The sequence below is a fragment of the Tursiops truncatus genome, chromosome 5 (genome assembly GCF_011762595.2).
Source record: "Tursiops truncatus isolate mTurTru1 chromosome 5, mTurTru1.mat.Y, whole genome shotgun sequence".
Lineage (NCBI taxonomy): Eukaryota > Metazoa > Chordata > Mammalia > Artiodactyla > Delphinidae > Tursiops > Tursiops truncatus.
In genome coordinates, this window is record NC_047038.1 from 93,755,253 (window position 1) to 93,768,063 (window position 12,811).

The following is a 12,811-nucleotide window of genomic DNA, read 5'->3' on the forward strand; positions in this document are numbered from 1 at the left end:
TCTCCAAAAGCAGCCTGTACCTAAGTCTTTATCTCAGGCTCTTTTTTTTAAAAGGAAATTCAAGAAAAGACAGAGATCTACCAAGTTTGGAGCATGGGCATGTGTAAATGGTGGAATGCTTGCGGAAAAACAAATTAGAAATATCTGGTGAGTCCTTAAAATATTAATCTGGATTTTGATTGAAAGGTGAGACCTAGAAATATAGATTTAAATGTATTCGTTATTAAATTAAGTAAGGAGAAAGGCAATGTTAAAAACTGTAGTCTGTACTGTGGCTATGTAAGAGAATATTCTTATCTTTAGGCATATACAACTTATTCTTAAAAGTTCAGAAAAATATGTATATGCATATATATGTATCTCCTTATATACATATATGTATACATATATGAAAAGAGAGAGAGAGAGAGGGAAAGAGAGAGAATCTGGGGAAAGAGAGAGAATCTGGGTAAAGAGTATATGTGTGTTCCTTGTACTATTCATGGAGCTTTTCTGTAATAAAATTATTTCCAAATAAAAAGTTAAAAAAAAACTACTATAGAGTTTCTTTTCAAAAGCAGCAAACTTCAGTCATATAGCTTCAGGGTCAGCAGCCTTTTATCTTTTTACCACCTACCTATAAAAAAATTTCCTGAAATGCTGACAAGCTAATATTGTCAAAGGCTCCACATTTGGGTTCACTAAGAAAAACAAGGAAACATTCACTCGGAAATGATTATAAACAGTCACACTTTCCCCCACTTGAAAACAAAAGGTAACGTTGGCTATTGCCTTTAAAAACTTGGCTGGCCCTTTCCTTACTGTGATGACCTGGTTTGCAGAGGCACTGAGAAAATTCATTAAAAAATGGTAAAACAGCTGAGATGTTGGATTTGAAGGTCATGTGCTGATGTAATTTCTTCCCTGGATTTCTTGGAAACTTTGCTCAGGAAATCTCTTGCTGAGTTAGTAAATAAAGACAATACAGATATAATGGGGAGAAGGTCTGTTAATGAACCAACAGCACACTGGCCAGCAACTTGAACAAATGCCTGTGAGGCAGCTCTAACATGTCAAGGCTGAAGAACTTTTACAACTGATAGCACACAATTCCTTCACTTGCCAGAGTTTACTATTTGGCAGAGCTCACAACCGTCATCTGTTCTAACTGCTCATCTGCAGTTTTCTGCAGTCTCTAATGGTACCTGTCAGGTCATCATCCGGTCTATGCCTAAATATGTCCATTATGCTTGAAACCGCACTATTATTCTTTCTCCATGTATAAACAATGATGTTCATGGCATTATTTTTAATAGTAATTAACAAATTAGGAAGACCTTAATGTCAGTCAGTAGAAAAACTCATAATTCATTGAAATTCTGAGTATTATTAAAAAGGATCAGTTGGATTTATAGATACTTATTTGGAAGAAAAAAGTTTACAATATATCACTAAGCAAAAAAAAAAAAAGAGAGATTGTAAAATAGTTTACATAACATCATTCTGATTTTTTTACAAAAAGTTATAAACTTTATCTCCATCTGCCCAAAAAAGTCTGGAAAAATAAATTCCAAACAATTCCAAACCATTAACAATGGTTTCCTGTAGGGAGGATGGTGGAAACAACTTACTCCTACTTCTTGTGTTTCATTGTGGTGAGAGTTTCCCTTACACTTCTGACCTCTTGATTCTTGTTCCTATTCCACTCCTTGGAGGTGTGTGGGCAATATGATGGGATACGCTTATTCTCTCTGACTCTTATTTCCAGGTAAGGAGTAGGCATTAGAGAAATATCACTCCTGGGTGAAGGAGTAGATTGGCAGGTTTGAAGAAGAGCGTTGTCTCTTTCCCTCTGGAATCCGACTCTAGCAGAAACCACCCTTCTGCTCTTTCATCCCATGCTGTAAGTTATGGGGATGGACCCCCCTTAGGTGAGGAGGCCGTGGTTGTAACGGGTTCCCAATAATTCACTGACTTGGGGCAGATAAGTGCTATCCTGGGGTTTGGTATTAGCAAGCCCACTGCTGCCTTCTATCTAGACTGTAGATTATACAGTAGATCTAGCAGTAGCAAATCTGATGTTTTGCTATCTGCCTGATTCCTTATTTCTCATTGGTTCTAAACTTGGATGAGTCATAAGTATCATTCATTGGAAACCCTCAAATGCGAAAACACTATTTTCTTTTTCTTTTTTATGCTTATATATTGTCTGATTTTTTTGTAATGGTGAGCATGTATCAATACTACATAGAGAGATATTGATACCTCTAGATATAGAGGTATAAGATCATAAAATCTATATCCTCAGTTTTTACCTAATATCAGTATTCTTGTTTCCTCTCTGATTTGTATTGTCCTTCATACTTCAGTCGCTTAAAGCAACCACATTGCCTTCCAAGCTTAGGAGGGGTGCTTTTCCTTGATCTACTCTCTACTCCCTTGGTCACTGGACACTAATTCTCTTGTTCCATACATACTTTCCCCTATGATAGAAACCATCTAATTTGGCTTCTCTCAAGAAGATCATTGCCTCTCTATTCCATTAAGTCATTCCTATTCAGACTAGGGAAAAAGCTTTTCCTATTTTTCTAGACCCCCCAGAATAATTTTGCTCTGGTGACAGACTAAGAATGGTCTCCCAAGTATTTATGGAATGTCTCCTTCATTTTCCATATCAAGGACTTCAAATATATAAAATACTATGTCCTCTCAAATCTTTATTTTTCCAGGCAAAATATTTCCACTTTTTTCAGCTATACATCACATGACATGGTTTTGATTCCCTCTAATGTATTGGCCACTCTCCTCTAAATGGCCCCCAGTTTGCTGATAAGCCTCCTAAAAGGCGTTAAGGAATGATACCCACAGAGGAATATAGTTCTCTGGGTGTGATCTGAGCAGTGCTGAACAGAAAAGGGTCACAACCGACTTGTTACAAGGAAGGTACACTCTTAGCACAGTGGGAAGACTGGTGGTATACTTATTGTATGTGCGATATTGGTGATCATGTCAGAGGATCCACTCATATTGGGCTTACTGTAATATGAAACACATAAATCACGTTCAGCCATGCTGTTGGTAAAATAGATTCATTCCTCTCAACATACAAACATCTCACGTCACTTCCACACTAAATTATAAACGCCCCCATGTTTTCTACAGTGATCATCTCTTCACAACAAAATATCCTTCCTCCTTTACTGTCTATCACTGCTCAATCCAGGTGATTCTGATCTGAGTACTTTGAAGTTACTCTTATAAATAATGCTAATAAGAAAAATCCAATAGTCTCTTTTCAGGCCCAGTCCTGCCCTCTAGAATGTTGACATTGTTGGCCACTCCCTCATTCTTGGGTTCTAGATTCTACTGCCTTCCAACTCCCATAGCACTTTCAAGTTTCCCTTCCCATTTCAAACAGTTTCTCTTCAGGCTGTCCCACCCATATCTCTGTTATTATCCCACTTAAAACACATCAATGCCTCCTTATAGCAGTTGTTCACAAGCCATTTATATATTGGAACCATCTGGGGAGCTTTTAAACATAGCTAAGTCCAGGCCCCATCCCAGACAAATTGAATCAGAATTAATATAGAGACTCCTGGATTTAAAAACCGTCAGAGATGGCCCCTACTTTTTGGTCCAGCATCACCTCTCATCCCTTACCTAATGATCTAACCATATTAAATAGATTTCTTCAACATGGGCTGTTTTCTCTTTCTAGGTTGTGCACTGTCAGTTTAACTGTCACCTCCTCTGTGAAGCCTTCCCTAGGTCTACATCAACTACACACTATTTTTTCCTTACTATTTAATTCCTTTGACTTGATAGTGAGACAGGGTTTAGGTTGAGTCAAGTTGGTAAAGCTGTAGGTATGCCCAAATCAAGGAGCCAAGAGTAGGGAGGGGTAGAAGGTAGAGTATGAAGAAGGGGTGGTACTCATATCCCTTTCAAAACCTTCACACGCATGTACATAGACACACACACACAGACATACACACACACAGTGAATGAAAGTGGGGTCCTCTTCAAAGACCTTAGATTGCAAAGAAGTGAAAAGAAAGCATTTGGGGAAGAGATAAAGGATGTAGGAGGATTGTTTTATAATTAAAGGATCAAAAGAAAGTAGGATGTAGTCGGCTGGGGATAATAGTGAGGGAGAAGCGATTGTCTTTTGGCAAAGGGCCTTGGGTGACTGGAATGAGAAGTTTGGGGCAGACATGAGGGAGCTTGTGGGATTTACATAGCTGGTGGGGTGAGGGGTGTGTGGTCAGCAGCTGTGGGCAGCTGTCTGCAGCTTCTCAGAACCAGTTTTTGATTCTGAACTAGGATTGATGTAAAGGTCATTGGTCCGTTGTTTGTGGTCAAACTTCTTTCTAGTTTTGAATACTTGTTCTTCTGATTGTTTCAAAAGTTGCCGTCCTGTGATTTCCCTCTTAAACTATCTTAGTATCTTGAAATAGAGAATAATATTGATTGCCTACCCAACACCATTTCCCATTTACTCTTTAAATAACTTCTTTCCCATACAGCTATGTGCTTTAAAGAAACATGATTCCATTCCCACCTCCTTATTATGATTAGTCTAAAGTTTAGAGCAATCTGTGCATGGCGTTTCCCAGGCAACTGTAATTGGTTTGGGGGATGTACCTAACCCCAAATCTAATTGGTTAGGGGATAGGGTTTCTCTTCTTCTGGACACACAGAAGAACTTTTGTAGTCCAGTGACCACTGACAGCCATCTTCCAACAAAGAGAAAAACAAAGGGATAAACCCGCTCCTGAAGACAGCAAAGCAGAGGGATGCAAAGAATCTAAAGCTTTGATGATATCACTGAGCCACTGAATCAGCCAAACTTGGATCCTGCCCTGCCTCTGGACTCTTTGTTATATGAGAAAATAAATGTTATCAGTTAAGCCATTTCTGGTGATGATTTCTGTTATTGTAGCCAAAAGCATCTTAACCTTCATCTGGATATAATTTAAAAAGATTAAATGCCTTAAACTCACATAAATTAAATGATTATCTCCTCAAAATTTCTTCAACCTTCTTGAATCTTGGCCTTAGTTCTCTCTTTCCAATATTGGTTCTAGAACTCTGCATTCAAATATCACTGAGATGCACATACTGCTGCTACCACTCAGCTCATAGACCTTCCAGGAAAGCGAGGGAGGACTGAGATGAGAGCTCCTTCCCCTTCCCAAGGCTTGGAAAGGAGTCAGATTGATTTTAACTTACCTAGTACAGGAAGCAAGTTGTTAAAGCTTTTTAAAATTATTATTATAAAATAACATATGCATCTGAGATAGCTCTAGAATGGAATTCCCAAATGATAGGACTGTATGATTTGAAAGAGGAAGAAAAAGTTAATGTGTCATCTGGTGTGTGAATATTTTATTGTCATTGAAAAAAGTTGTAAGCCCATTCATCACACTTGGTTTGCTACTCTATATCCTTTGCTTGTTCTTCAGAGGAAAACAGAATAGTTTTTGTAGCTACAAGAGGCACATCTCTCAGTTCCTGAAAGTTTTGTAGAACAGCAGCAGGAAAGAATTATTTCCAATGATCTCACAATTGACACAAAGTTGTAATTTCATTTCTCTTCAAGAAGGCGGTCTTTCAGATATTGAAATTAGAAGGCTTTTTAAAAAATGATAATACAGTAGAGACAAATTGACACTTTGATGATGATTTTTTGTCTTTCCTGTCACTATTGGCAACACAAGTCACTACTAAGGTGACTTCCAAAAACACTTAACAACTGTAAAAATTACAAATTAATCAAATGAATTAAAACTTAGGAAAGAGAAAGTCCAAGCGATCCTTCTAATTAGGGAATATAGACCAAAAGTAGAATATTTCACAGTCAAATTTAGTATACAAACAATCAAGGAAACATATATTTTGAATTATTTGCATGTCTGCATTAAAAGTTTAAAATATCTTAAAAGTTTAAAATATCTTAAGTGAAAATGATAAAAATACATTCAGAAACTATGGCTTGTGGAATCATTACTTCTCCCTCTTCATAGCAAGAAGACTCTACAATAAGATTAGGCTGTCCCCATCTCCCTGTGTAAATTAAACCTCCCATAATCACTCTCTATCCAATTAACGTTTTATTTTCTTTAGAGCACTTATCGCTCTCCGAAATGTTCTTCTCTATTTGTTGTCTAATTCCACTAGAATGTAAACTCCGCAAAAGCAGAAACCTCATCTAGTGTATTGCTCCTGTGTTCTCAGCAAGGCACTTAGAACATCTAATGCCTTTTAGGGGCTTGGTAAATATCTGTTGCATACATAAATTATGGATAAATAAATCTTGGTGAAAATATGTTTTAATTTACAGGGGAAAAGAAAAGACTCTGTACAGTATATCCTAACTAATTCAATTAATTAAGAAAATTTTCCCCGAGAAGTATTAATAATGTGACATTGTTAACAGATAGGCATGGGCATTTAGAAGCTAGTTATGAAAAAAGAATGCAAATATGTACAGATCCTTTTTAATACAAAAAATATTTACGGAATGATTTGAATTATTTTAAACGTTTCTAAATTTAAATCTTCCCAAGTTGAAAGGTGTTTTACTAAGAAGGACAAATGCCATCTCGAGAATATTTATGATCAGAGATTTCTGACCCAGCCTGAGACCCGGGGCAACAATCACCAAAAGTAATTCTTCTAATTGCCCTAACTAACTAACTACTCTTTCACATGTAGCCAAAATCTCCAAAGATGGTGAAAACTTGCCAAACACAAACTATACTCATTTGTTCAGATTGCTATGACACAGCACCATAAACTGGCTAGCTTATAAACAACAAACATTTATTTTTCACGATTCTGGGAGGATTGGTGAGAGCCCACTTACGACATGGCTGCCCTTCTGCTGTAAACTCACAGCGTGGAAGGGGCGAGAGATCTCTCTGTGGCCTCCCAGATGAGATAAAGGTACCGAACCCATTTATGAGGGCTCTGATCTCATGACATAAGCACCTCTGAAAGACCCGCATCTCCTAATACCCTCACCTTGGTGGCGAGGATTTCAACATATGCATTTTGGGGAGACACAAACATTTGGACCATAGCACAGACAGACAAAAATGGCAGAGCCAAGAGTTGAAATTTCAGGTGTCTAACTTCAAAGCCTGTGCTTTTTTCAATATATAATATTTTCCAGTAAATCAGAGTTTGATGACATGTCAGACATGAAAATGAGATAGAGAGAAGGAACAGTTTAGAATCGTTTGGCATTTACAAAATACCTGCTTTTCATGATCTTAAAATTTTTGTGGTTAATCAAAAAGTGAAGGTCACATTAATAAGGTACTAGATGCGGTCAGACAAAAGTCAGTATCAGGTAATACATACAAACAGCATGTATGACGTTCCATCCAGGGAAGACCATTTCTATCATCATCACCATCAATTATTGAAGAACCTACTGGATGACAAAGCAGGTGTTATACTAAGGAATTAACCCAAGCATTTGAAACAGTAAATTTGATACTCCAAAGATCTTATTTCTTGAGTTAACTACAATTAACTGGAAAGCTCAAATGTGTTGACAGTATGTTAGTGTGAAACAATTAAGATATGCATCTTTGTCAAGCAAATTTCCTCCTCACTTCCATGCATTGGAAGCCAAATGCATGATTAGTACAGATTTGTTCAAAGGATATAAAGTGGCAAAAATGCTGAACTAGTAACTGTATATATTGAAATTAAATGACAAATACTTGCTCTTTCACCTTGAATATTTACAGTAATATTTTGTTTCCTCTATGAGAGTCTTACTGCATGTAATAGAAAAGAAAATAAAAATGTCTTGAAATACAAGAGAATCTGATAAGGTCATTTGTAACATTTCTGAAAAGCTTTGAAATGCGGTCTTTAAAAAAATGCAAGTTTTAAAAAATGTCATCTATCAACATTTATTTCAGATTTATTCCAGCACAGATCAATACCTGATATAACTAAAGCATTGTTTTTCTCAATGCAAATGAAAAAAGAAAAAAAAAAAAAGGAGCTTCAGTTAAAACAAGCCACATAGACCCAAATTTGAGATTCTCATAATTTTTGTCAAGTTCTACTAGAAAGTCTAAAAGTTTTGTTTGGACTTCTAGCTGGACTGGGAGTATAGAGAACTTTGCATTTAGGCACAATATTCCTAGTTACCTTTTTGCCCAAAGCTAAGGTTATCACTTTCGTAATGAGTATTAATACTTCCTGTAAAGCAATCTGCTTTACCACCTGTTGTTGAAAATATTCCATTTTCTTTCACAGTTGCTAGAAGATTCCTCTGCTTACATTTTGATTTCACACAGCTTCTGTGAGCCTTTCATTAGAAAGAAATCAATTCTGTAGCTCAATTAATAGAAAATGTTTGTTTATATTCTAAACAATCTGATCAGGAGTGGTTGAAAGGAGAGCTAAGTGATTCAAAAGAGGGAAATAGAATATGCAGTTTCGAAGCAACCACTGGCCGAAAGCCAAATATATTCCAGGGCTGCTCAGTGACCAGCAAGACACAAATTGATCTTGGTTGTAGTCATAGAGGGCAGGCAGGTGCTTTTGACCCCAAACAGTTGCATTTCTTGGCCTCCTCTGTTCTGGCAGTGTCATCTGTAAGGCCAGGTAGCAGAAGAGCCTGTAGGACTAAACTCTTTGCTGTAACTGACTTGATTCATCTGGTGGGGGAAGCCGGCCCTTTGCTGGATTTCAGCAAACAATTGCTGTGGCACCATCTTTTATAAGCATAACACTCAAGAGAAAATACATATTAAATTTCGAAAGGCTGTTCTTGGGTCTCTAATCTCCATACTTTTCTTTGAAGATCATGCTTTCCATGAATATAATGGAGCATCATGAGAAGTTAAATAATATAAATATTGAATTATAAATTCTTATTAGGAAATGAAATGATGTGACTAAATTTTTAGTTTTGGAGAAATATTTTCTGTTTTAACTGAAAAATAAAAAGTGTACATTTAGGAAAGAGGTATAGAATAGACCCCATCTCAAAATTCATACCAATTTTTAGGAGACACAGAGAAATTAAAACCCACGGCTAAGCCTACATAATTACAAATGCCCATTTAATCACATGAATTCAGCCAACAAAGTAAATTCCATAAAAATCAATAAAAGTCTCTTTAGTTTTCTTTTCAGTCACATAGATGAGATAAACAGTTGACTAGTTGAGGATATTTTTAAATGGCCTTTTAAATAAATATCTGTTGTTCTTTTATTTAATCACAAAAGTAATACATGCTTATTATGGAAATTTTATAAAATATGAAAAGATCCAAAGTACAAAATAAAATTATCCATAAAGCTATTGTTCAAGTATAATCATCATTATGTTTTTATTGTATGTCTTTTGGATTTTTCTATGCATAAATTATATGTATGTTTACAAAAATATCGGGTTAAAATTGTATGCATCATTTTGTGACTTGTTTTCCCCCTCAATATTATACACAGTTTTCCTTTATTCTACTACATTTAATCTCTTATGACTGATATGTAAATTGTTGTCAGTGTTTTGTTAATATAAATACAGCTGCAATAAATGTCTTTGCAAATAAATTTGTATATCTACTTTCCATTATCTCATTAGGGAAATATTAGCACTGGAATTCTAAGATAAACACTTAGCCTTGTAGAAACATTGAAATAAATTATACTCTTACAAATGTGATAATAAGGCTAGTTTGACGATGCCCTAGCTAACACTGGGTGTTATCAACCACCTGTCTTCATATGTAGACAGAGCATAATCTAACAAGTGCAGGAGATGGACAAGTAGATATATTTCCTTGTAAATGGTCCAGAGATTTCCCCTGAGTTTCCTTTATGCTCAATTATAATAAGAGTCAGAACCAAGTCTTCAAAAGCAGGACAAAGGGACTAAATTGACAAGAATTTGGGCCACCATGTCCATAACTTTCCTGTTGACTCATTTGTTCCTGCACACTCATGTGCCTTAGCTCTGAGGCTGCCTTTGTTTCAAGTTACTCAGTAAATCACAAAAGTCAAATCAGCAACAAAAGAAGTGAGTTGGAACACAGTACAGTGGTTGGCGCTTTTATCCCTGCAAGTTCAATGTTTTATTAAAGTATATTTGTCTATTTAACCATGAGACTAAAAAGCTGTGATTTGTTCCATCTTTTGTTACCCACAACAAAATCAGTATATTGAAAACAAACAAAACCAAATTAGTTTCCTAAGAAAATTCCAAAGGAATTACACTATCACAGGCATCAACAGTGTTTTCTATAAAGGACCAGATAGTAAATATTTTAGGCCTTGCCAGCCATATGGTCTCTGGCACAATTATTCAACTCTGCCCTTGTAGTATGAAAACAGTAATAGACAATATGTAAGCAGATGAGCGTGTTCCAATAAAACTTTATTTACAAAAATAGGCAGCTGGCTGGATTGGACCCTGAGGCTGTACCCTCAGGCAGACCCTCAGTCTGCCAACCCCTGCTCCATCTTACTATTTGATTGTAAAGAAAAAATACACCAAGGAATGTTTGTATAATTATCTTCCTGAAATGAAATCATTGTTTATATGAAGTGAAATCATTCTTTGCATTAAGATATAATTTTTATTAAACATCTGTTAAGTGTGAGGGATCACATGAGCCCCTGACATTCTAAGAAAGGGCCATAGAAGGGACAAGTCAAAGAAAAGGGCTGAAGGTGAAAGGGTCTCCACAGGGTGCCCTTTGCCTCACCCAAATAAAACTTAATACTGAAACTCTTCTAAAGTATCTTAGAGCTTATAAATCTTCATAGTTAGGAACAATGCTAGACCCCAAAGCAAAAACAGAGCTCTGCTCGGTGAAAAGGGACAGCTGTACCATCACCAGTGAAGAGCGACCATTATCATCTTGATCACTGAGTATTAGTATTGGCAGGTTTGTTGCACATTATCGATTATTTTGGTGCTTATTTGGAGATAATTTTCAAACATTAGCTATCATGGCTAGTAAGAGCAAATAACAAAGGAGTGACGGAACGGCTTGAAAGTGCTTGCGAGAGGCCTGAGATGACAAAAGAAATGTTCAAATGTAAAGTCAGAACTAATACACAGTTCTTTTATAAAACCACTTAATATAGCTGTCAGATTGTATACACTTTTATAGTGTCATTTGGCTCTATGAATAAAAGGACTTATGTATCAATGAGCTAACATGCTCAAAAGTTCAGAAGAGACTTTGTATTCTTTTCCTTCATGACACAAACCTTTCTGCCAAAGAATTTTGGCTTCTGTTGCAGATTAATTATGGCCACAAATCCTTTGACACTTTTACTGAGAGCTGGGCTCTATACTCTCTCAGATTCTCTGACTAAAAGAGTACAATGAAAGCCCCCTTTCTCAGTTTTCAGGCCTAGGTCTCAGGAGCCTACCATTTTCATTTTCTGTTTCTTGTAACACTACACTTGGAACCATGAATGGCTGAGTAAGAAGTCCAGTTACCCTGCTGGAGAGTAGGAAATCCAACTATCTTGGGACACAGAGAGGCCCCAAGACCACATGAAGAGGAATAGGGGCCCAGCTGAGCCCAGCCCTGCAGCCATCCCATCAAGGCATCAGCCATGTAGGCAAAGCCATCTTGGATGCTCAGGACCAATTCAGTGGCCAGAATGTTAGCAGAAGAATCACCCAGCTAAATCCTTTCCAAATTCCTGACTCACAAAATTGTGAGATATAATAAACGTTTTGTTGTTTTAATCCACTAAGTTTTGGTGTACTTTGTAATGCAGCAATAGGTAACTTGAGTAGCATACACGAATGACAAACAACAAGAGATACTTATATGCATCCTAGCAATTAATTACTTTGCGTTTCTCTCTTTTATTTTCCGGTTACTTTCAATAAAATACACATCCCCGGTTTTGCACCTCTGGGTGTCGTCATCTGAAAGTTCTGTTTCACTTCCTAAACAATGACCTTCACCAAGAAATATCTAAGATCACTGTTGACACATAATTACCAATAAAAAAATTACTTTTTAAAAATTTAAAATCTGGGGAGATTGGTTCAAGATGGTGGAGTAGAAGGACGTGCTCTCACTCCCTCTTGCAAGAACACTGGAATCACAGCTAACTGCTGAACAATCATTGACAGGAAGACACTGGAACTCACCAAAAAAGATACCCCATATCCAAAGACAAAGGAGAAGCCACAATGAGATGGTAGGAGGGGCGCAATGAAAATAAAATCAAATCCCATAACTGTTGGGTGGGAGACCCACAAACTGGAGAACACTTATACCACAGAAGTCCACCCACTGGAGTGAAGGTTCTGAGCCCCACATCAGGCTTCCCAACCTGGGGGTCCAGCAATGGGAGGAGGAATTCCTAGAGAATCAGATTTTGAAGGCTAGCGGGATTTGATTGCAGGACTTTGACAGGACTGGGGGAAACAGAGACTCCACTCTTGGATGGGCACACACAAAGTAATGTGCGCATCAGGACCCAGGGGAAGGAGCAGTGACCCCATAGAGACTGAACCAGACCTATTTGCTAGTGTTGGGGGGTCTCCTGCAGAGGCGGGGGGTGGCTCTGTCTCACCATGAGGACAAGGACACTGGCAGCAGAAGTTCTGGGAAGTACTCCTTGGCATGAGCCCTCCCAGAGTCCACCATTAGCCCCACCAAACAGCCCAGGTAGGCTCTAGTGTTGGGTTGACTCAGGCCAAACAACCAACAGGGCGGGGACACAGCCCCACCCATCAGCAGGCAAGCAGATTAAAGTTTTACTGAGCTCTGCCCACAAGAGCAAAACCAAGGTCTACCCACCACCAGTCCCTCCCATC

At 37.5% G+C, this 12,811-nt stretch overlaps 1 long non-coding RNA gene across 3 annotated transcripts in view; it reads right to left on the reverse strand.

The window, feature by feature from the left end:
* The window catches only part of LOC109549567 (uncharacterized), a 73,420-nt gene that overhangs the window by 32,731 nt on the left and 27,878 nt on the right, over window positions 1-12,811 (reverse strand). For 2 of the 3 annotated variants that reach the window (XR_012332085.1, XR_004526710.2), the window contains one exon: window positions 7,351-7,423. This is a non-coding gene — a long non-coding RNA (uncharacterized lncRNA). The remainder of the gene's footprint in view (window positions 1-7,350; window positions 7,424-12,811) is intronic. The other variant, XR_004526709.2, reaches the window with a different exon arrangement.